The sequence below is a fragment of the Eleutherodactylus coqui genome, chromosome 6 (assembly GCF_035609145.1).
Source record: "Eleutherodactylus coqui strain aEleCoq1 chromosome 6, aEleCoq1.hap1, whole genome shotgun sequence".
Lineage (NCBI taxonomy): Eukaryota > Metazoa > Chordata > Amphibia > Anura > Eleutherodactylidae > Eleutherodactylus > Eleutherodactylus coqui.
This window is the reverse complement of record NC_089842.1, coordinates 222,682,274-222,701,875: the sequence shown is the minus strand read 5'-3', so window position 1 is coordinate 222,701,875 and position 19,602 is coordinate 222,682,274.

Below are 19,602 nucleotides of genomic sequence, written 5' to 3'. Positions count from 1 at the left end.
TCAGCCAGCCTGCAGCAGCGAGCCGGCGGGGCGCTGCGGCTGCCTTTCTAAAGGCAGCCAGCCTGCAGCAGCAGCCGGCGGGGCGCTGCAGCGGTGCCTTTCTAAAGGCAGCCAGCCTGCAGCAGCCGGCGGGGCGCTGCGGCTGCCTTTCTAAAGGCAGCCAGCCTGCAGCAGCCGGCGGGGGCGCTGCGGCTGCCTTTCTAAAGGCAGCCAGCCTGCAGCAGCAGCAGCCGGCGGGGCGCTGCGGCTGCCTTTCTAAAGGCAGCCAGCCTGCAGCAGCAGCATCGGCGGGGCGCTGCGGCTGCCTTTCTAAAGGCAGCCAGCCTGCAGCAGCCGGCGGGGCGCTGCGGCTGCCTTTCTAAAGGCAGCCAGCCTGCAGCAGCCGGGGCGCTGCGGCTGCCTTTCTAAGGCAGCAGCTGAGCAGCAGCAGCCGGCGGGGCGCTGCGGCTGCCTTTCTAAAGGCAGCCAGCCTGCAGGCAGCCGGCGGGGGCGCTGCGGCTGCCTTTCTAAAGGCAGCCAGCCTGGCAGCAGCAGCAGCCGGCGGGGCGCTGCGGCTGCCTTTCTAAAGGCAGCCAGCCTGCAGCAGCAGCAGCCGGCGGGGGCGCTGCAGCTGCCTTTCTAAAGGCAGCCAGCCTGCAGCAGCCAGCGGCGGAGCTGCGGCTGCCTTTCTAAAGGCAGCCAGCCTGCAGCAGCAGCAGCCGGCGGGGCGCTGCGGCTGCCTTTCTAAAGGCAGCCAGCCTGCAGCAGCATAGCCGGCGGGGCGCTGCGGCTGCCTTTCTAAAGGCAGCCAGCCTGCAGCAGCAGCCGGCGGGGCGCTGCGGGTGCCTTTCTAAAGGCAGCCAGCCTGCAGCAGCCGGCGGGGCGCTGCGGCTGCCTTTCTAAAGGCAGCCAGCCTGCAGCAGCCGGCGGGGCGCTGCGGCTGCCTTTCTAAAGGCAGCCAGCCTGCAGCAGCAGCAGCCGGCGGGGCGCTGCGGCCTGCCTTTCTAAAGGCAGCCAGCCTGCAGCAGCAGCAGCCGGCGGGCGCTGCGGCTGCCTTTCTAAAGGCAGCCAGCCTGCAGCAGCAGCAGCCGGCGGGGCGCTGCGGCTGCCTTTCTAAAGGCAGCAGCCTGCAGCATCCGGCGGGGCGCTGCGGCTGCCTTTCTAAAGGCAGCCAGCCTGCAGCAGCAGTAGCCGGCGGGGCGCTGCGGCTGCCTTTCTAAAGGCAGCCAGCCTGCAGCAGCAGCCGGCGGGGCGCTGCGGCTGCCTTTCTAAAGGCAGCCAGCCTGCAGCAGCAGTAGCCGGCGGGGCGCGCTGCGGCCTGCCTTTCTAAAGGCAGCCAGCCTGCAGCAGCCGGCGGGGCGCTGCGACTTGCCTTTCTAAAGGCAGCCAGCCTGCAGCAGACGGCGGGGCGCTGCGGCTGCCTTTCTAAAGGCAGCCAGCCTGCAGCAGCAGCAGCGGGCGGGGCGCTGCGGCTGCCTTTCTAAAGGCAGCCAGCCTGCAGCAGCCGGCGGGGCGCTGCGGCTGCCTTTCTAAAGGCAGCCAGCCTGCAGCACCAGCAGCCGGCGGGGCGCTGCGGCTGCTTTCTAAAGGCAGCCAGCCTGCAGCAGCCGGCGGGGCGCTGCGGGCTGCCTTTCTAAAGGCAGCCAGCCTGCAGCAGAGCCGGCGGGGCGCTGCGGCTGCCTTCTAAAGGCAGCCAGCCTGCAGCAGCAGTAGCCGGCGGGGCGCTGCGGCTGCCTTTCTAAAGGCAGCCAGCCTGCAGCAGCAGCCGGCGGGGCGCTGCGGCTGCCTTTCTAAAGGCAGCCAGCCTGCAGCAGCCGGCGGGGCGCTGCGGCTGCCTTTCTAAAGGCAGCCAGCCTGCAGCAGCAGCAGCCGGCGGGGCGCTGCGGCTGCCTTTCTAAAGGCAGCCAGCCTGCAGCAGCAGCAGCCGGCGGGGCGCTGCGGCTGCCTTTCTAAAGGCAGCCAGCCTGCAGCAGCAGCAGCCGGCGGGGCGCTGCGGCTGCCTTTCTAAAGGCAGCCAGCCTGCAGCAGCAGCAGCCGGCGGGGCGCTGCGGCTGCCTTTCTAAAGGCAGCCAGCCTGCAGCAGCCCGGCGGGGCGCTGCGGCTGCCTTTCTAAAGGCAGCCAGCCTGCAGCAGCAGCAGCAGCCGGCGGGGCGCTGCGGCTGCCTTTCTAAAGGCAGCCAGCCTGCAGCAGCCGGCGGGGCGCTGCGGCTGCCTTTCTAAAGGCAGCCAGCCTGCAGCAGCAGCAGCCGGCGGGGCGCTGCGGCTGCCTTTCTAAAGGCAGCCAGCCTGCAGCAGCAGCAGCCGCGGGCGCTGCAGCTGCCTTTCTAAAGGCAGCCAGCCTGCAGCAGCAGCGGGAGCTGCGGCTGCCTTTTCTAAAGGCAGCCAGCCTGCAGCAGCAGCAGCCGGCGGGGCGCTGCGGCTGCCTTTCTAAAGGCAGCTAGCCTGCAGCAGCAGTAGCCGGCGGGGCGCTGCGGCTGCCTTTCTAAAGGCAGCCAGCCTGCAGCAGCAGCCGGCGGGGCGCTGCGGGTGCCTTTCTAAAGGCAGCCAGCCTGCAGCAGCCGGCGGGGCGCTGCGGCTGCCTTTCTAAAGGCAGCCAGCCTGCAGCAGCCGGCGGGGCGCTGCGGCTGCCTTTCTAAAGGCAGCCAGCCTGCAGCAGCAGCAGCCGGCGGGGCGCTGCGGCTGCCTTTCTAAAGGCAGCCAGCCTGCAGCAGCAGCAGCCGGCGGGGCGCTGCGGCTGCCTTTCTAAAGGCAGCCAGCCTGCAGCAGCAGCAGCCGGCGGGGCGCTGCGGCTGCCTTTCTAAAGGCAGCCAGCCTGCAGCAGCCGGCGGGGCGCTGCGGCTGCCTTTCTAAAGGCAGCCAGCCTGCAGCAGCAGTAGCCGGCGGGGCGCTGCGGCTGCTTTCTAAAGGCAGCCAGCCTGCAGCAGCAGCCGGCGGGGCGCTGCGGCTGCCTTTCTAAAGGCAGCCAGCCTGCAGCAGCAGTAGCCGGCGGGGCGCTGCGGCTGCCTTTCTAAAGGCAGCCAGCCTGCAGCAGCCGGCGGGGCGCTGCGACTGCCTTTCTAAAGGCAGCCAGCCTGCAGCAGACGGCGGGGCGCTGCGTGCTGCTCTTTCTAAAGGCAGCCAGCCTGCAGCAAGCAGCAGCGGGCGGTAGGGCGCTGCGGCTGCCTTTCTAAAGGCAGCCAGCCTGCAGCAGCCGGCGGGGCGCTGCGGCTGCCTTTCCTAAAGGCAGCCAGCCTGCAGCAGCAGCAGCCGGCGGGGCGCTGCGGCTGCCTTTCTAAAGGCAGCCAGCCTGCAGCAGCCAGCGGGAGCTGCGGCTGCCTTTCTAAAGGCAGCCAGCCTGCAGCAGCAGCAGGCCGGCGGGGCGCTGCGGCTGCCTTTCTAAAGGCAGCCAGCCTGCAGCAGCCGGCGGGGCGCTGCGGCTGCCTTTCTAAAGGCAGCCAGCCTGCAGCAGCCGAGGCAGCCAGCCTGCAGCAGCAGCCGGCGGGGCGCTGCGGCTGCCTTTCTAAAGGCAGCCAGCCTGCAGCAGCAGCCGGCGGGGCGCTGCGGCTGCCTTTCTAAAGGCAGCCAGCCGCAGCAGCAGCAGCCGGCGGGGCGCTGCGGCTGCCTTTCTAAAGGCAGCCAGCCTGCAGCAGCAGCAGCCGGCGGGGCATCTGCGGCTGCCTTTCTAAAGGCAGCCAGCCTGCAGCAGCCGGCGGGGCGCTGCGGCTGCCTTTCTAAAGGCAGCCAGCCTGCAGCAGCAGTAGCCGGCGGGGCGCTGCGGCTGCCTTTCTAAAGGCAGCCAGCCTGCAGCAGCAGCCGGCGGGGCGCTGCGGCTGCCTTTCTAAAGGCAGCCAGCCTGCAGCAGCAGCGGCGGGGCGCTGCGGCTGCCTTTCTAAAGGCAGCCAGCCTGCAGCAGCCGGCGGGGCGCTGCGGCTGCCTTTCTAAAGGCAGCCAGCCTGCAGCAGCCGGCGGGGCGCTGCGGCTGCCTTTCTAGAAGCAGCCAGCCTGCAGCACAGCACCGGCGGGGCGCTGCGGCTGCCTTTCTAAAGGCAGCCAGCCTGCAGCAGCCAGCGGGGAGCTGCGGTTGCCTTTCTAAAGGCAGCCAGCCTGCAGCAGCAGCAGCCGGCGGGGCGCTGCGGCTGCCTTTCTAAAGGCAGCCAGCCTGCAAGCAGCCGCGGGGCGCTGCGGCTGCCTTTCTAAAGGCAGCCAGCCTGCAGCAGCAGCCGGCGGGGCGCTGCGGCTGCCTTTCTAAAGGCAGCCAGCCTGCAGCAGCAGCCGGCGGGGCGCTGCGGCTGCCTTTCTAAAGGCAGCCAGCCTGCAGCAGCAGCCGGCGGGGCGCTGCGGCTGCCTTTCTAAAGGCAGCCAGCCTGCAGCAGCAGCAGCCGGCGGGGCGCTGCGGCTGCCTTTCTAAAGGCAGCCAGCCTGCAGCAGCAGCAGCCGGCGGGGCACTGCGGCTGCCTTTCTAAAGGCAGCCAGCCTGCAGCAGCCGGCGGGGCGCTGCGGCTGCTTTCTAAAGGCAGCCAGCCTGCAGCAAGCAGCAGCCGGCGGGGGCGCCGCGGCTGCCTTTCTAAAGGCTAGCCAGCCTGCAGCAGCCGGCGGGGTGCTGCGGGCTGCCTTTCTAAAGGCAGCCAGCCTGCAGCAGCCGGCGGGGCGCTGCGGCTGCCTTTCTAAAGGCAGCCAGCCTGCTGCAGCCGGCTGGGCGCTGCGGCTGCCTTTCTAAAGGCAGCCAGCCTGCAGCAGCCGGCGGGGCGCTGCGGCTGCTTTTCTAAAGGCAGCCAGCCTGCAGCAGCAGCAGCCGGCGGGGGCGCTGCGGCTGCCTTTGATCTAAAGGCAGCCAGCCTGCAGCAGCAGCAGCCGGCGGGGCGCTGCGGCTTGCCTTTCTAAAGGCAGCCAGCCTGCAGCAGCAGCAGCCGGCGGGGCGCTGCGGCTGCCTTTCTAAGCAGCCAGCCTGCAGCAGCCGGCGGGGCGCTGCGGCTGCCTTTCTAAAGGCAGCCAGCCTGCAGCAGCAGCAGCAGCCGGCGGGGCGCTGCGGCTGCCTTTCTAAAGGCAGCCAGCCTGCAGCAGCCGGCGGGGCGCTGCGGCTGCCTTTCTAAAGGCAGCCAGCCTGCAGCAGCAGCAGCCGGCGGGCGTGCGGCTGCCTTTCTAAAGGCAGCCAGCTGCAGCAGCAGCAGCCGGCGGGGCGCTGCAGCTGCCTTTCTAAAGGCAGCCAGCCTGCAGCAGCCGGCGGGGGCGCTGCGGCTGCCTTTCTAAAGGCAGCCAGCCTGCAGCAGCAGCAGCCGGCGGGGCGCTGCGGCTGCCTTTCTAAAGGCAGCCAGCCTGCAGCAGCAGTAGCCGGCGGGGCGCTGCGGCTGCCTTTCTAAAGGCAGCCAGCCTGCAGCAGCAGCCGGCGGGGCGCTGCGGGTGCCTTTCTAAAGGCAGCCAGCCTGCAGCAGCCGGCGGGGCGGCTGCGGCTGCCTTTCTAAAGGCAGCCAGCCTGCAGCAGCCCGGCGGGGGCGCTGCGGCTGCCTTTCTAAAGGCAGCCAGCCTGCAGCAGCAGCAGCCGGCGGGGCGCTGCGGGCTGCCTTTCTAAAGGCAGCCAGCCTGCAGCAGCAGCAGCCGGCGGGGCGCTGCGGCTGCCTTTCTAAAGGCAGCCAGCCTGCAGCAGCAGCAGCGGCGGGGCGCTGCGGCTGCCTTTCTAAAGGCAGCCAGCCTGCAGCAGCCGGCGGGGCGCTGCGGCTGCCTTTCTAAAGGCAGCCAGCCTGCAGCAGCAGTAGCCGGCGGGGCGCTGCGGCTGCCTTTCTAAGGCAGCCAGCCTGCAGCAGCAGCCGGCGGGCGCTGCGGCTGCCTTTCTAAAGGCAGCCAGCCTGCAGCCAGCAGTAGCCGGCGGGGCGCTGCGGCTGCCTTTCTAAAGGCAGCCAGCCTGCAGCAGCCGGCGGGGCGCTGCGACTGCCTTTCTAAAGGCAGCCAGCCTGCAGCAGACGGCGGGGCGCTGCGGCTGCCTTTCTAAAGGCAGCCAGCCTGCAGCCAGCAGCAGCGGGCGGGGCGCTGCGGCTGCCTTTCTAAAGGCAGCCAGCCTGCAGCAGCCGGCGGGGCGCTTGCGGCTGCCTTTCTAAAGGCAGCCAGCCTGCAGCAGCAGCAGCCGGCGGGGGCGCTGCGGCTGCCTTTCTAAAGGCAGCCAGCCTGCAGCACCAGCAGCCGGCGGGGCGCTGCGGCTGCCTTTCTAAAGGCAGCCAGCCTGCAGCAGCCGGCGGGGCGCTGCGGCTGCCTTTCTAAGGCAGCCAGCCTGCAGCAGCCGGCGGGGCGCTGCGGCTGCCTTTCTAAAGGCAGCCAGCCTGCAGCAGCAGTAGCCGGCGGGGCGCTGCGGCTGCCTTTCTAAAGGCAGCCAGCCTGCAGCAGCAGCCGGCGGGGCGCTGCGGCTGCCTTTCTAAAGGCAGCCAGCCTGCAGCAGCCGGCGGGGCGCTGCGGCTGCCTTTCTAAAGGCAGCCAGCCTGCAGCAGCAGCAGCCGGCGGGGCGCTGCGGCTGCCTTTCTAAAGGCAGCCAGCCTGCAGCAGCAGCAGCCGGCGGGGCGCTGCGGCTGCCTTTCTAAAGGCAGCCAGCCTGCAGCAGCAGCAGCCGGCGGGGCGCTGCGGCTGCCTTTCTAAAGGCAGCCAGCCTGCAGCAGCAGCAGCCGGCGGGGCACTGCGGCTGCCTTTCTAAGGCAGCCAGCCTGCAGCAGCCGGCGGGGCGCTGCGGCTGCCTTTCTAAAGGCAGCCAGCCTGCAGCAGCAGCAGCCGGCGGGGCGCTGCAGCTGCCTTTCTAAAGGCAGCCAGCCTGCAGCAGCCAGCGGGGAGCTGCGGCTGCCTTTCTAAAGGCAGCCAGCCTGCAGCAGCAGCAGCCGGCGGGGCGCTGCGGCTGCCTTTCTAAAGGCAGCCAGCCTGCAGCAGCAGTAGCCGGCGGGGCGCTGCGGCTGCCTTTCTAAAGGCAGCCAGCCTGCAGCAGCAGCCGGCGGGGGCGCTGCGGGTGCCTTTCTAAAGGCAGCCAGCCTGCAGCAGCCGGCGGGGCGCTGCGGCTGCCTTTCTAAAGGCACCAGCCTGCAGCAGCCGGCGGGGCGCTGCGGCTGCCTTCTAAGGCAGCCAGCCTGCAGCAGCAGCAGCCGGCGGGGCGCTGCGGCTGCCTTTCTAAAGGCAGCCAGCCTGCAGCAGCAGCAGCCGGCGGGGCGCTGCGGCTGCCTTTCTAAAGGCAGCCAGCCTGCAGCAGCAGCAGCCGGCGGGGGCGCTGCGGCTGCCTTTCTAAAGGCAGCCAGCCTGCAGCAGCGGCGGGGCGCTGCGGCTGCCTTTCTAAAGGCAGCCAGCCTGCAGCAGCAGTAGCCGGCGGGGCGCTGCGGCTGCCTTTCTAAAGGCAGCCAGCCTGCAGCAGCAGCCGGCGGGGCGCTGCGGCTGCCTTTCTAAAGGCAGCCAGCCTGCAGCAGCAGTAGCCGGCGGGGCGCTGCGGCTGCCTTTCTAAAGGCAGCCAGCCTGCAGCAGCCGGCGGGGCGCTGCGACTGCCTTTCTAAAGGCAGCCAGCCTGCAGCAGACGGCGGGGCGCTGCGGCTGCCTTTCTAAAGGCAGCCAGCCTGCAGCAGCAGCAGCGGGCGGGGCGCTGCGGCTGCCTTTCTAAAGGCAGCCAGCCTGCAGCAGCCGGCGGGGCGCTGCGGCTGCCTTTCTAAAGGCAGCCAGCCTGCAGCAGCAGCAGCCGGCGGGGCGCTGCGGCTGCCTTTCTAAAGGCAGCCAGCCTGCAGCACCAGCAGCCGGCCGGGGCGCTGCGGCTGCCTTTCTAAAGGCAGCCAGCCTGCAGCAGCCGGCGGGGCGCTGCGGCTGCCTTTCTAAAGGCAGCCAGCCTGCAGCAGCCGGCGGGGCGCTGCGGCTGCCTTTCTAAAGGCAGCCAGCCTGCAGCAGCAGTAGCCGGCGGGGCGCTGCGGCTGCCTTTCTAAAGGCAGCCAGCCTGCAGCAGCAGCCGGCGGGGCGCTGCGGCTGCCTTTCTAAAGGCAGCCAGCCTGCAGCAGCCGGCGGGGCGCTGCGGCTGCCTTTCTAAAGGCAGCCAGCCTGCAGCAGCAGCAGCCGGCGGGGCGCTGCGGCTGCCTTTCTAAAGGCAGCCAGCCTGCAGCAGCAGCAGCCGGCGGGGCGCTGCGGCTGCCTTTCTAAAGGCAGCCAGCCTGCAGCAGCAGCAGCCGGCGGGGCACTGCGGCTGCCTTTCTAAAGGCAGCCAGCCTGCAGCAGCCGGCGGGGCGCTGCGGCTGCCTTTCTAAAGGCAGCCAGCCTGCAGCAGCAGTAGCCGGCGGGGCGCTGCGGCTGCCTTTCTAAAGGCAGCCAGCCTGCAGCAGCAGCCGGCGGGGCGCTGCGGCTGCCTTTCTAAAGGCAGCCAGCCTGCAGCAGCCGGCGGGGCGCTGCGGCTGCCTTTCTAAAGGCAGCCAGCCTGCAGCAGCCGGCGGGGCGCTGCGGCTGCCTTTCTAAAGGCAGCCAGCCTGCAGCAGCCGGCGGGGCGCTGCGACTGCCTTTCTAAAGGCAGCCAGCCTGCAGCAGACGGCGGGGCGCTGCTGCTGCCTTTCTAAAGGCAGCCAGCCTGCAGCAGCAGCAGCCGGCGGGGCGCTGCGGCTGCCTTTCTAAAGGCAGCCAGCCTGCAGCAGCCGGCGGGGCGCTGCGGCTGCCTTTCTAAAGGCAGCCAGCCTGCAGCAGCAGCAGCCGGCGGGGCGCTGCGGCTGCCTTTCTAAAGGCAGCCAGCCTGCAGCAGCAGCAGCCGGCGGGGCGCTGCGGCTGCCTTTCTAAAGGCAGCCAGCCTGCAGCAGCCAGCGGGGAGCTGCGGCTGCCTTTCTAAAGGCAGCCAGCCTGCAGCAGCAGCAGCCGGCGGGGCGCTGCGGCTGCCTTTCTAAAGGCAGCCAGCCTGCAGCAGCCGGCGGGGCGCTGCGGCTGCCTTTCTAAAGGCAGCCAGCCTGCAGCAGCCGAGGCAGCCAGCCTGCAGCAGCAGCCGGCGGGGCGCTGCGGCTGCCTTTCTAAAGGCAGCCAGCCTGCAGCAGCAGCCGGCGGGGCGCTGCGGCTGCCTTTCTAAAGGCAGCCAGCCTGCAGCAGCAGCAGCCGGCGGGGCGCTGCGGCTGCCTTTCTAAAGGCAGCCAGCCTGCAGCAGCAGCAGCCGGCGGGGCACTGCGGCTGCCTTTCTAAAGGCAGCCAGCCTGCAGCAGCCGGCGGGGCGCTGCGGCTGCCTTTCTAAAGGCAGCCAGCCTGCAGCAGCAGCAGCCGGCGGGGCGCCGCGGCTGCCTTTCTAAAGGCAGCCAGCCTGCAGCAGCCGGCGGGGTGCTGCGGGCTGCCTTTCTAAAGGCAGCCAGCCTGCAGCAGCCGGCGGGGCGCTGCGGCTGCCTTTCTAAAGGCAGCCAGCCTGCTGCAGCCGGCTGGGCGCTGCGGCTGCCTTTCTAAAGGCAGCCAGCCTGCAGCAGCCGGCGGGGCGCTGCGGCTGCTTTTCTAAAGGCAGCCAGCCTGCTGCAGCCGGCGGTACGCTGCGGCCGCCTTTCTAGCTGTGGACGCCTTTCTGAAGGCAGCCAGCCTGCAGCAGCCGGCGGGGCGCTGCGGCTGCCTTTCTGAAGGCAGCCAGCCTGCAGCAGCAGCAGCCGGCGGGGCGCTGCGGCTGCCTTTCTGAAGGCAGCCAGCCTGCAGCAGCAGCAGCCGGCGGGGCGCTGCGGCTGCCTTTCTGAAGGCAGCCAGCCTGCAGCAGCAGCAGCAGCCGGCGGGGCGCTGCGGACGCCTTTCTGAAGGCAGCCAGCCTGCAGCAGCAGCAGCCGGCGGGGCGCTGCGGCCGCCTTTCTAAAGGCAGCCAGCCTGCAGCAGCCGGCGGTACGCTGCGGCAGCCTTTCTAGCTGCGGACGCCTTTCTAAAGGCAGCCAGCCTGCAGCAGCAGCAGCCGGCAGGGCGCTGCGGCTGCCTTTCTAAAGGCAGCCAGCCTGCAGCAGCAGCAGCTGGCGGGGCGCCGCGGCTGCCTTTCTAAAGGCAGCCAGCCTGCAGCAGCCGGCGGGGTGCTGCGGGCTGCCTTTCTAAAGGCAGCCAGCCTGCAGCAGCCGGCGGGGCGCTGCGGCTGCCTTTCTGAAGGCAGCCAGCCTGCAGCAGCAGCAGCCGGCGGGGCGCTGCGGCTGCCTTTCTGAAGGCAGCCAGCCTGCAGCAGCAGCAGCCGGCGGGGTGCTACGGCTGCCTTTCTAAAGGCAGCCAGCCTGCAACTGCAGTAGCCGGCGGGGCGCTGCGGCTGCCTTTCTGAAGGCAGCCAGCCTGCAGCAGCCGGCGGGGCGCTGCGGCTGCCTTTCTAAAGGCAGCCGGCCTGCAGCAGCCGGCGGGGCGCTGCGGCTGCCTTTCTGAAGGCAGCCAGCCTGCAGCAGCAGCTGGCGGGGCGCTGCGGCTGCCTTTCTAAAGGCAGCCAGCCTGCAGCAGCAGCAGCCGGCGGGGCGCTGCGGCTGCCTTTCTAAAGGCAGCCAGCCTGCAGCAGCAGCCGGCGGGGCGCTGCGGCTGCCTTTCTAAAGGCAGCCAGCCTGCAGCAGCAGCAGCCGGCGGGGCGCTGCGGCTGCCTTTCTAAAGGCAGCCAGCCTGCAGCAGCAGCAGCCGGCGGGGCACTGCGGCTGCCTTTCTAAAGGCAGCCAGCCTGCAGCAGCCGGCGGGGCGCTGCGGCTGCCTTTCTAAAGGCAGCCAGCCTGCAGCAGCAGCAGCCGGCGGGGCGCCGCGGCTGCCTTTCTAAAGGCAGCCAGCCTGCAGCAGCCGGCGGGGTGCTGCGGGCTGCCTTTCTAAAGGCAGCCAGCCTGCAGCAGCCGGCGGGGCGCTGCGGCTGCCTTTCTAAAGGCAGCCAGCCTGCTGCAGCCGGCTGGGCGCTGCGGCTGCCTTTCTAAAGGCAGCCAGCCTGCAGCAGCCGGCGGGGCGCTGCGGCTGCTTTTCTAAAGGCAGCCAGCCTGCTGCAGCCGGCGGTACGCTGCGGCCGCCTTTCTAGCTGTGGACGCCTTTCTGAAGGCAGCCAGCCTGCAGCAGCCGGCGGGGCGCTGCGGCTGCCTTTCTGAAGGCAGCCAGCCTGCAGCAGCAGCAGCCGGCGGGGCGCTGCGGCTGCCTTTCTGAAGGCAGCCAGCCTGCAGCAGCAGCAGCCGGCGGGGCGCTGCGGCTGCCTTTCTGAAGGCAGCCAGCCTGCAGCAGCAGCAGCAGCCGGCGGGGCGCTGCGGACGCCTTTCTGAAGGCAGCCAGCCTGCAGCAGCAGCAGCCGGCGGGGCGCTGCGGCCGCCTTTCTAAAGGCAGCCAGCCTGCAGCAGCCGGCGGTACGCTGCGGCAGCCTTTCTAGCTGCGGACGCCTTTCTAAAGGCAGCCAGCCTGCAGCAGCAGCAGCCGGCAGGGCGCTGCGGCTGCCTTTCTAAAGGCAGCCAGCCTGCAGCAGCAGCAGCTGGCGGGGCGCCGCGGCTGCCTTTCTAAAGGCAGCCAGCCTGCAGCAGCCGGCGGGGTGCTGCGGGCTGCCTTTCTAAAGGCAGCCAGCCTGCAGCAGCCGGCGGGGCGCTGCGGCTGCCTTTCTGAAGGCAGCCAGCCTGCAGCAGCAGCAGCCGGCGGGGCGCTGCGGCTGCCTTTCTGAAGGCAGCCAGCCTGCAGCAGCAGCAGCCGGCGGGGTGCTACGGCTGCCTTTCTAAAGGCAGCCAGCCTGCAACTGCAGTAGCCGGCGGGGCGCTGCGGCTGCCTTTCTGAAGGCAGCCAGCCTGCAGCAGCCGGCGGGGCGCTGCGGCTGCCTTTCTAAAGGCAGCCGGCCTGCAGCAGCCGGCGGGGCGCTGCGGCTGCCTTTCTGAAGGCAGCCAGCCTGCAGCAGCAGCTGGCGGGGCGCTGCGGCTGCCTTTCTAAAGGCAGCCAGCCTGCAGCAGCAGCAGCCGGCGGGGCGCTGCGGCTGCCTTTCTAAAGGCAGCCAGCCTGCAGCAGCCGGCGGGGCGCTGCGGCTGCCTTTCTAAAGGCAGCCAGCCTGCAGCAGCCGGCGGGGCGCTGCGGCTGCCTTTCTAAAGGCAGCCAGCCTGCAGCAGCCGGCGGGGCGCTGCGGCTGCCTTTCTAAAGGCAGCCAGCCTGCAGCAGCCGGCGGGCGCTGCGGCTGCCTTTCTAAAGGCAGCCAGCCTGCAGCAGCAGCAGCTGGCAAGGCGCTGCGGCTGCCTTTCTAAAAGCAGCCAGCCTGCAGCAGCCGGCGGGCGCTGCGGCTGCCTTTCTAAAGGCAGCCAGCCTGCTGCAGCCGCACCGCAGCGCCCCGCCGGCTGCTGCAGGCTGGCTGCCTTCAGAAAGGCGTCCACAGCTAGAAAGGCGGCCGCAGCGTACCGCCGGCTGCTGCAGGCTGGCTGCCTTTAGAAAAGCAGCCGCAGCGCCCCGCCGGCTGCTGCAGGCTGGCTGCCTTTAGAAAGGCAGCCGCAGCGCCCCGCCGGCTGCAGCAGGCTGGCTGCCTTTAGAAAGGCAGCCGCAGCGCCCCGCCGGCTGCTGCAGGCTGGCTGCCTTTAGAAAGACAGCCCGCAGCACCCCGCCGGCTGCTGCAGGCTGGCTGCCTTTAGAAAGGCAGCCGCGGCGCCCCGCCGGCTGCTGCTGCTGCAGGCTGGCTGCCTTTAGAAAGGCAGCCGCAGCGCCCCGCCGGCTGCTGCTGCTGCAGGCTGGCTGCCTTTAGAAAGGCGTCCGCAGCTAGAAAGGCTGCCGCAGCGTACCGCCGGCTGCTGCAGGCTGGCTGCCTTCAGAAAGGCAGCCGCAGCGCCCCGCCGGCTGCTGCTGCTGCAGGCTGGCTGCCTTCAGAAAGGCAGCCGCAGCGCCCCGCCGGCTGCTGCTGCTGCAGGCTGGCTGCCTTCAGAAAGGCCAGCAGCAGCCGGCGGGGTGCTGTGGCTGCCTTTCTAAAGGCAGTCAGCCTGCAGCAGCTGTTGGGGCGCTGCGGCTGCCGTTCTAAAGGCAGCCAGCCTGCAGCAGCCGGCAGGCGCTGCGGCTGCCTTTCTGAAGGCAGCCAGCCTGCAGCAGCTGGCGGGGCGCTGCGGTGCGGCTGCCTTTCTAAAGGCAGCCGGCGGGGCGCTGCGGCTGCCTTTCTGAAGGCAGCCAGCCTGCAGCAGCAGCCGGCGGGGTGCTGCGGCTGCCTTTCTGAAGGTAGCCAGCCTGCAGCAGCAGCAGCCGGCGGGGCGCTGCGGCTGCCTTTCTAAAGGCAGCCGGCCTGCAGCAGCCGGCAGGGCGCTGCGGCTTCCTTTCTGAAGGTAGCCAGCCTGCAGCAGCAGCCGGCGGGGTGCTGCGGCTGCCTTTCTAAAGGCAGTCAGCCTGCAGCAGCCGTTGGGGCGCTGCGGCTGCCGTTCTAAAGGCAGCCAGCCTGCAGCAGCCGGCAGGGCGCTGCGGCTGCCTTTCTGAAGGCAGCCAGCCTGCAGCAGCCGGGGGTGCGCTGCGGCTGCCTTTCTGAAGGCAGCCAGCCTGCAGCAGCAGCAGCCGGCGGGGTGCTGCGACTGCCTTTCTGAAGGCAGCCAGCCTGCAGCAGCAGCCGGTGGGGCGCTGCGGCTGCCTTTCTGAAGGCAGCCAGCCTGCAGCAGCAGCAGCCGGCGGGGCGCTGCGGCTGCCTTTCTGAAGGTAGCCAGCCTGCAGCAGCAACAGCCGGCGGGGCGCTGCGGCTGCCTTTCTGAAGGCAGCCAGCCTGCAGCAGCAGCAGCCGGCGGGGCACTGCGGCCGCCTTTCTAAAGGCAGACAGCCTGCAGCAGCAGCCGGCGGGGCGCTGCGGCCGCCTTTCTAAAGGCAGCCAGCCTGCAGCAGCCGGCGGTACGCTGCGGCCGCCTTTCTAGCTGCGGACGCCTTTCTAAAGGCAGCCAGCCTGCAGCAGCAGCAGCCGGCGGGGCGCTGCGGTTGCCTTTCTAAAGGCAGCCAGCCAGCCTGCAGCAGCAGCCGGCGGGGCGCTGCGGCTGCCTTTCTAAAGGCAGCCAGCCTGCAGTAGCAGCAGCCGGCGCAGCCAGCCTGCAGCAGCAGCAGCCGGCGGGGCGCTGCGGCTGCCTTTCTAAAGGCGGCCAGCCTGCAGCAGCCGGCGGGGCGCTGCGGCTGCCTTTCTAAAGGCGGCCAGCCTGCAGCAGCAGCAGCCGGCGGGGCGCTGCGGTTGCCTTTCTAAAGGCAGCCAGCCAGCCTGCAGCAGCAGCACCCGGCAGAGCGCTGCGGCTGCCTTTCTAAAGGCGGCCAGTCTGCAGCAGCAGCAGATGGTGGGGCGCTGCGGCTGCCTTTCTAAAGGCGGCCAGCCTGCAGCAGCAGCAGCCGGCGGGGCGCTGCGGCTGCCTTTCTAATGGTGGCCAGCCTGCAGCAGCCGGCGGGGCGCTGCGGCTGCCTTTCTAAAGGCGGCCAGCATGCAGCAGCAGCCGGCGGGGCGCTGCGGCTGCCTTTGTAAAGGCGGCCAGCCTGCAGCAGCAGCGGCCGGCGGGGCGCTGCGGCTGCCTTTCTGATGGCGGCCAGCCTGCAGCAGCAGCAGCCGGCGGGGCGCTGCGGCTGCCTTTCTAAAGGCGGCCAGCCTGCAGCAGCAGCAGCCGGCGGGGCGCGGCGGCTGCTTTTCTAAAGGCGGCCAGCCTGCAGCAGCAGCCGGCGGGGCGCTGCGGCTGCCTTTCTAAAGGCGGCCAGCCTGCAGCAGCAGCAGCCGGCGGGGCGCTGCGGTTGCCTTTCTAAAGGCGGCCAGCCTGCAGCAGCAGCAGCTGGCGGGGCGCTGCGGCTGCCTTTCTAAAGGCAGCCAGCCTGCAGCAGCAGCAGCCGGCGCAGCCATCCTGCAGCAGCAGCAGCCGGCGGGGCGCTGCGGCTGCCTTTCTAAAGGCGGCCAGCCTGCAGCAGCAGCAGCCGGCGGGGCGCTGCGGCTGCCTTTCTAAAGGCGGCCAGCCTGCAGCAGCCGGCGGGGCGCTGCGGCTGCCTTTCTAAAGGCGGCCAGACTGCAGCAGCAGCAGCCGGTGGGGCGCTGCGGCTGCCTTTCTAAAGGCGGCCAGCCTGCAGAAGCAGCAGCCGGCGGGGCGCTGCGGTTGCCTTTCTAAAGGCGGACAGCCTGCAGCAGCAGCAGCCGGCGGGGCGCTGCGGCTGCCTTTCTAAAGGCGGCCAGCCTGCAGCAGCAGCAGCCGGCGGGGCGCTGCGGCTGCCTTTCTAAAGGCGGCCAGCCTGCAGCAGCAGCAGCCGGCGGGGCGCTGCGACTGCCTTTCTAAAGGCAGCCAGCCTGTAGTAGCAGCAGCCGGCGCAGCCAGCCTGCAGCAGCAGCAGCCGGCGGGGCGCTGCGGCAGCCTTTCTAAAGGCGGCCAGCCTGCAGCAGCCGGCGGGGTGCTGCGGCTGCCTTTCTAAAGGCGGCCAGCCTGCAGCAGCAGCAGCCGGCGGGGCGCTGCGGCTGCCTTTCTAAAGGCGGCCAGCCTGCAGCAGCAGCAGCCGGTGGGGCGCTGCGGCTGCCTTTCTAAAGGCGGCCAGCCTGCAGCAGCAGCACCCGGCGGGGCGCTGCGGCTGCCTTTCTAAAGGCGGCCAGCCAGCAGCAGCAGCAGCCGGCGGGGCGCTGCGGCTGCCTTCCTAAAGGCGGCCAGCCTGCAGCAGCAGCAGCCGGCGGGGCGCTGCGGCTGCCTTTCTAAAGGCAGCCAGCCTGCAGCAGCAGCAGCCGGCGGGGCGCTGCGGCTGCCTTTCTAAAGGCGGCCAGCCTGCAGCAGCAGCAGCCGGCGGGGCGCTGCGGCTGCCTTTCTAAAAGCAGCCAGCCTGCAGCAGCCGGCGGGCGCTGCGGCTGCCTTTCTAAAGGCAGCCAGCCTGCAGCAGCAGCTGGCAGGGCGCTACGGCTGCCTTTCTAAAGGCAGCCAGCCTGCAGCAGCCTGCGGGGCGCTGCAGCTGCCTTTCTAAAGGCAGCCAGCCTGCAGCAGCCGGCGGGGCGCTGCGGCTGCCTTTCTAAAGGCGGCCAGCCTGCAGCAGCAGCAGCCGGCGGGGCGCTGCGGCTGCCTTTCTAAAGGCGGCCAGCCTGCAGCAGCCGGCGGGGCGCTGCGGCTGCCTTTCTAAAGGCGGCCAGCCTGCAGCAGCAGCAGCCGGCGGGGCGCTGCGGCTGCCTTTCTAAAGGCAGCCAGCCTGCAGTAGCAGCAGCCGGCGCAGCCAGCCTGCAGCAGCAGCAGCCGGCGGGGCGCTGCGGCTGCCTTTCTAAAGGCGGCCAGCCTGCAGCAGCCGGCGGGGCGCTGCGGCTGCCTTTCTAAAGGCGGCCAGCCTGCAGCAGCAGCAGCCGGCGGGGCGCTGCGGTTGCCTTTCTAAAGGCAGCCAGCCAGCCTGCAGCAGCAGCACCCGGCAGAGCGCTGCGGCTGCCTTTCTAAAGGCGGCCAGTCTGCAGCAGCAGCAGATGGTGGGGCGCTGCGGCTGCCTTTCTAAAGGCGGCCAGCCTGCAGCAGCAGCAGCCGGCGGGGCGCTGCGGCTGCCTTTCTAATGGTGGCCAGCCTGCAGCAGCCGGCGGGGCGCTGCGGCTGCCTTTCTAAAGGCGGCCAGCATGCAGCAGCAGCCGGCGGGGCGCTGCGGCTGCCTTTGTAAAGGCGGCCAGCCTGCAGCAGCAGCGGCCGGCGGGGCGCTGCGGCTGCCTTTCTGATGGCGGCCAGCCTGCAGCAGCAGCAGCCGGCGGGGCGCTGCGGCTGCCTTTCTAAAGGCGGCCAGCCTGCAGCAGCAGCAGCCGGCGGGGCGCTGCGGCTGCCTTTCTAAAGGCGGCCAGCCTGCAGCAGCCGGCGGGGCGCTGCGGCTGCCTTTCTAAAGGCGGCCAGACTGCAGCAGCAGCAGCCGGTGGGGCGCTGCGGCTGCCTTTCTAAAGGCGGCCAGCCTGCAGAAGCAGCAGCCGGCGGGGCGCTGCGGTTGCCTTTCTAAAGGCGGACAGCCTGCAGCAGCAGCAGCCGGCGGGGCGCTGCGGCTGCCTTTCTAAAGGCGGCCAGCCTGCAGCAGCAGCAGCCGGCGGGGCGCTGCGGCTGCCTTTCTAAAGGCGGCCAGCCTGCAGCAGCAGCAGCCGGCGGGGCGCTGCGACTGCCTTTCTAAAGGCAGCCAGCCTGTAGTAGCAGCAGCCGGCGCAGCCAGCCTGCAGCAGCAGCAGACGGCGGGGCGCTGCGGCAGCCTTTCTAAAGGCGGCCAGCCTGCAGCAGCCGGCGGGGTGCTGCGGCTGCCTTTCTAAAGGCGGCCAGCCTGCAGCAGCAGCAGCCGGCGGGGCGCTGCGGCTGCCTTTCTAAAGGCGGCCAGCCTGCAGCAGCAGCAGCCGGTGGGGCGCTGCGGCTGCCTTTCTAAAGGCGGCCAGCCTGCAGCAGCAGCACCCGGCGGGGCGCTGCGGCTGCCTTTCTAAAGGCGGCCAGCCAGCAGCAGCAGCCGGCGGGGCGCTGCGGCTGCCTTCCTAAAGGCGGCCAGCCTGCAGCAGCAGCAGCCGGCGGGGCGCTGCGGCTGCCTTTCTAAAGGCAGCCAGCCTGCAGCAGCAGCAGCCGGCGGGGCGCTGCGGCTGCCTTTCTAAAGGCGGCCAGCCTGCAGCAGCAGCAGCCGGCGGGGCGCTGCGGCTGCCTTACTAAAGGTGGCAAGCCTGCAGCAGCCAGCGGGGCGCTGCGGCTGCCTTTCTAAAGGCGGCCAGCCTGCAGCAGCCGGCGGGGCGCTGCGGCTGCCTTTCTAAAGGCGGCCAGCCAGCAGCAGTAGCCGGCGTGGCGCTGCGGCTGCCTTTCTAAAGGCAGCCAGCCTGCAGCAGCAGCAGCCGGCGGGGCGCTGCGGCTGCCTTTCTAAGGCGGCCAGCCTGCAGCAGCAGCAGCCGTCGCAGCCAGCCTGCAGCAGCAGCAGCCGGCGGGGCGCTGCGGCTGCCTTCCTAAAGGCGGCCAGCCTGCAGCAGCAGCAGCCGGCGGGGCACTGCGGCTGCCTTTCTAAAGGCGGCCAGTCTGCAGCAGCAGCCGGCGGGGCGCTGCGGCTGCCTTTCTAAAGGCGGCCAGCCTGCAGCAGCAGCAGCCGGCGGGGCGCTGCGGCTGCCTTTCTAAAGGCGGCCAGCCTGCAGCAGCAGCAGCCGGCGGAGTGCTGCGGCTGCCTTTCTAAAGGCGGCCAGCCTGCAGCAGCAGCACCCGGCGGGGCGCTGCGGCTGCCTTTCTAAAGGCGGCCAGCCAGCAGCAGCAGCAGCCGGCGGGGCGCTGCGGCTGCCTTCCTAAAGGCGGCCAGCCTGCAGCAGCAGCAGCCGGCGGGGCGCTGCGGCTGCCTTTCTAAAGGCGGCCAGCCAGCAGCAGCAGCAGCCGGCGGGGCGCTGCGGCTGCCTTCCTAAAGGCGGCCAGCCTGCAGCAGCAGCAGCCGGCGGGGCGCTGCGGCTGCCTTTCTAAAGGCGGCAAGCCTGCAGCAGCCGGCGGGGCGCTGCAGCTGCCTTACTAAAGGCGGCAAGCCTGCAGCAGCCGGCGGGGCGCTGCGGCTGCCTTTCTAAAGGCGGCCAGCCTGCAGCAGCCGGCGGGGCGTTGCGGCTGCCTTTCTAAAGGCGGCCAGCCAGCAGCAGTAGCCGGCGTGGCGCTGCGGCTGCCTTTCTAAAGGCGGCCAGCCTGCAGCAGCAGCAGCCGGCGGGGCGCTGCGGCTGCCTTACTAAGGCGGCCAGCCTGCAGCAGCAGCAGCCGTCGCAGCCAGCCTGCAGCAGCAGCAGCCGGCGGGGCGCTGCGGCTGCCTTCCTAAAGGCGGCCAGCCTGCAGCAGCAGCAGCCGGGGGGGCGCTGCGGCTGCCTTTCTAAAGGCAGCCAGCCTGCAGCAGCAGCAGCCGGCGGGGCGCTGCGGCTGCCTTTCTAAAGGCGGCCAGCCTGCAGCAGCAGCAGCCGGCGGGGCGCTGCGGCTGCCTTACTAAAGGCGGCAAGCCTGCAGCAGCCGGCGGGGCGCTGCGGCTGCCTTTCTAAAGGCGGCCAGCCTGCAGCAGCCGGCGGGGCGCTGCGGCTGCCTTTCTAAAGGCGGCCAGCCAGCAGCAGTAGCCGGCGTGGCGCTGCGGCTGCCTTTCTAAAGGCGGCCAGCCTGCAGCAGCAGCAGCCGGCGGGGCGCTGCGGCTGCCTTTCTAAAGGCGGCCAGCCTGCAGCAGCAGCAGCCGTCGCAGCCAGCCTGCAGCAGCAGCAGCCGGCGGGGCGCTGCGGCTGCCTTTCTAAAGGCGGCCAGCCTGCAGCAGCAGCAGCCGGCGGGGCGCTGCGGCTGCCTTTCTAAAGGCGGCCAGCCTGCAGCAGCAGCAGCCGGCGGGGCGCTGCGGCTGCCTTTCTAAAGGCGGCCAGCCTGCGGCAGCAGCAGCCGGCGGGGCACTGCGGCTGCCTTTCTAAAGGCGGCCAGCCTGCAGCAGCAGCAGCCGGCGGGGCGCTGCGGCTGCCTTTCTAAAGGCGGCCAGCCTGCGGCAGCAGCAGCCGGCGGGGCACTGCGGCTGCCTTTCTAAAGGCGGCCAGTCTGCAGCAGCAGCAGCCGGCGGGGCGCTGCGGCTGCCTTTCTAAAGGCGGCCAGCCTGCAGCAGCAGCAGCCGGCGCAGTCAGTCTGCAGCAGCAGCAGCCGGCGGGGCGCTGCGGCAGCCTTTCTAAAGGCGGCCAGCCTGCAGCAGCAGCAGCCGGCGGGGCGCTGCGGCTGCCTTTCTAAAGGCGGCCAGCCTGCAGCAGCAGTAGCCGGCGGAGCGCTGCGGCTGCCTTTCTAAAGGCGGCCAGCCAGCAGCAGCAGCCGGCGGGGCGCTGCGGCTGCCTTTCTAGGCGCTGCGGGTGCCAAAAAGCAGGTAGCC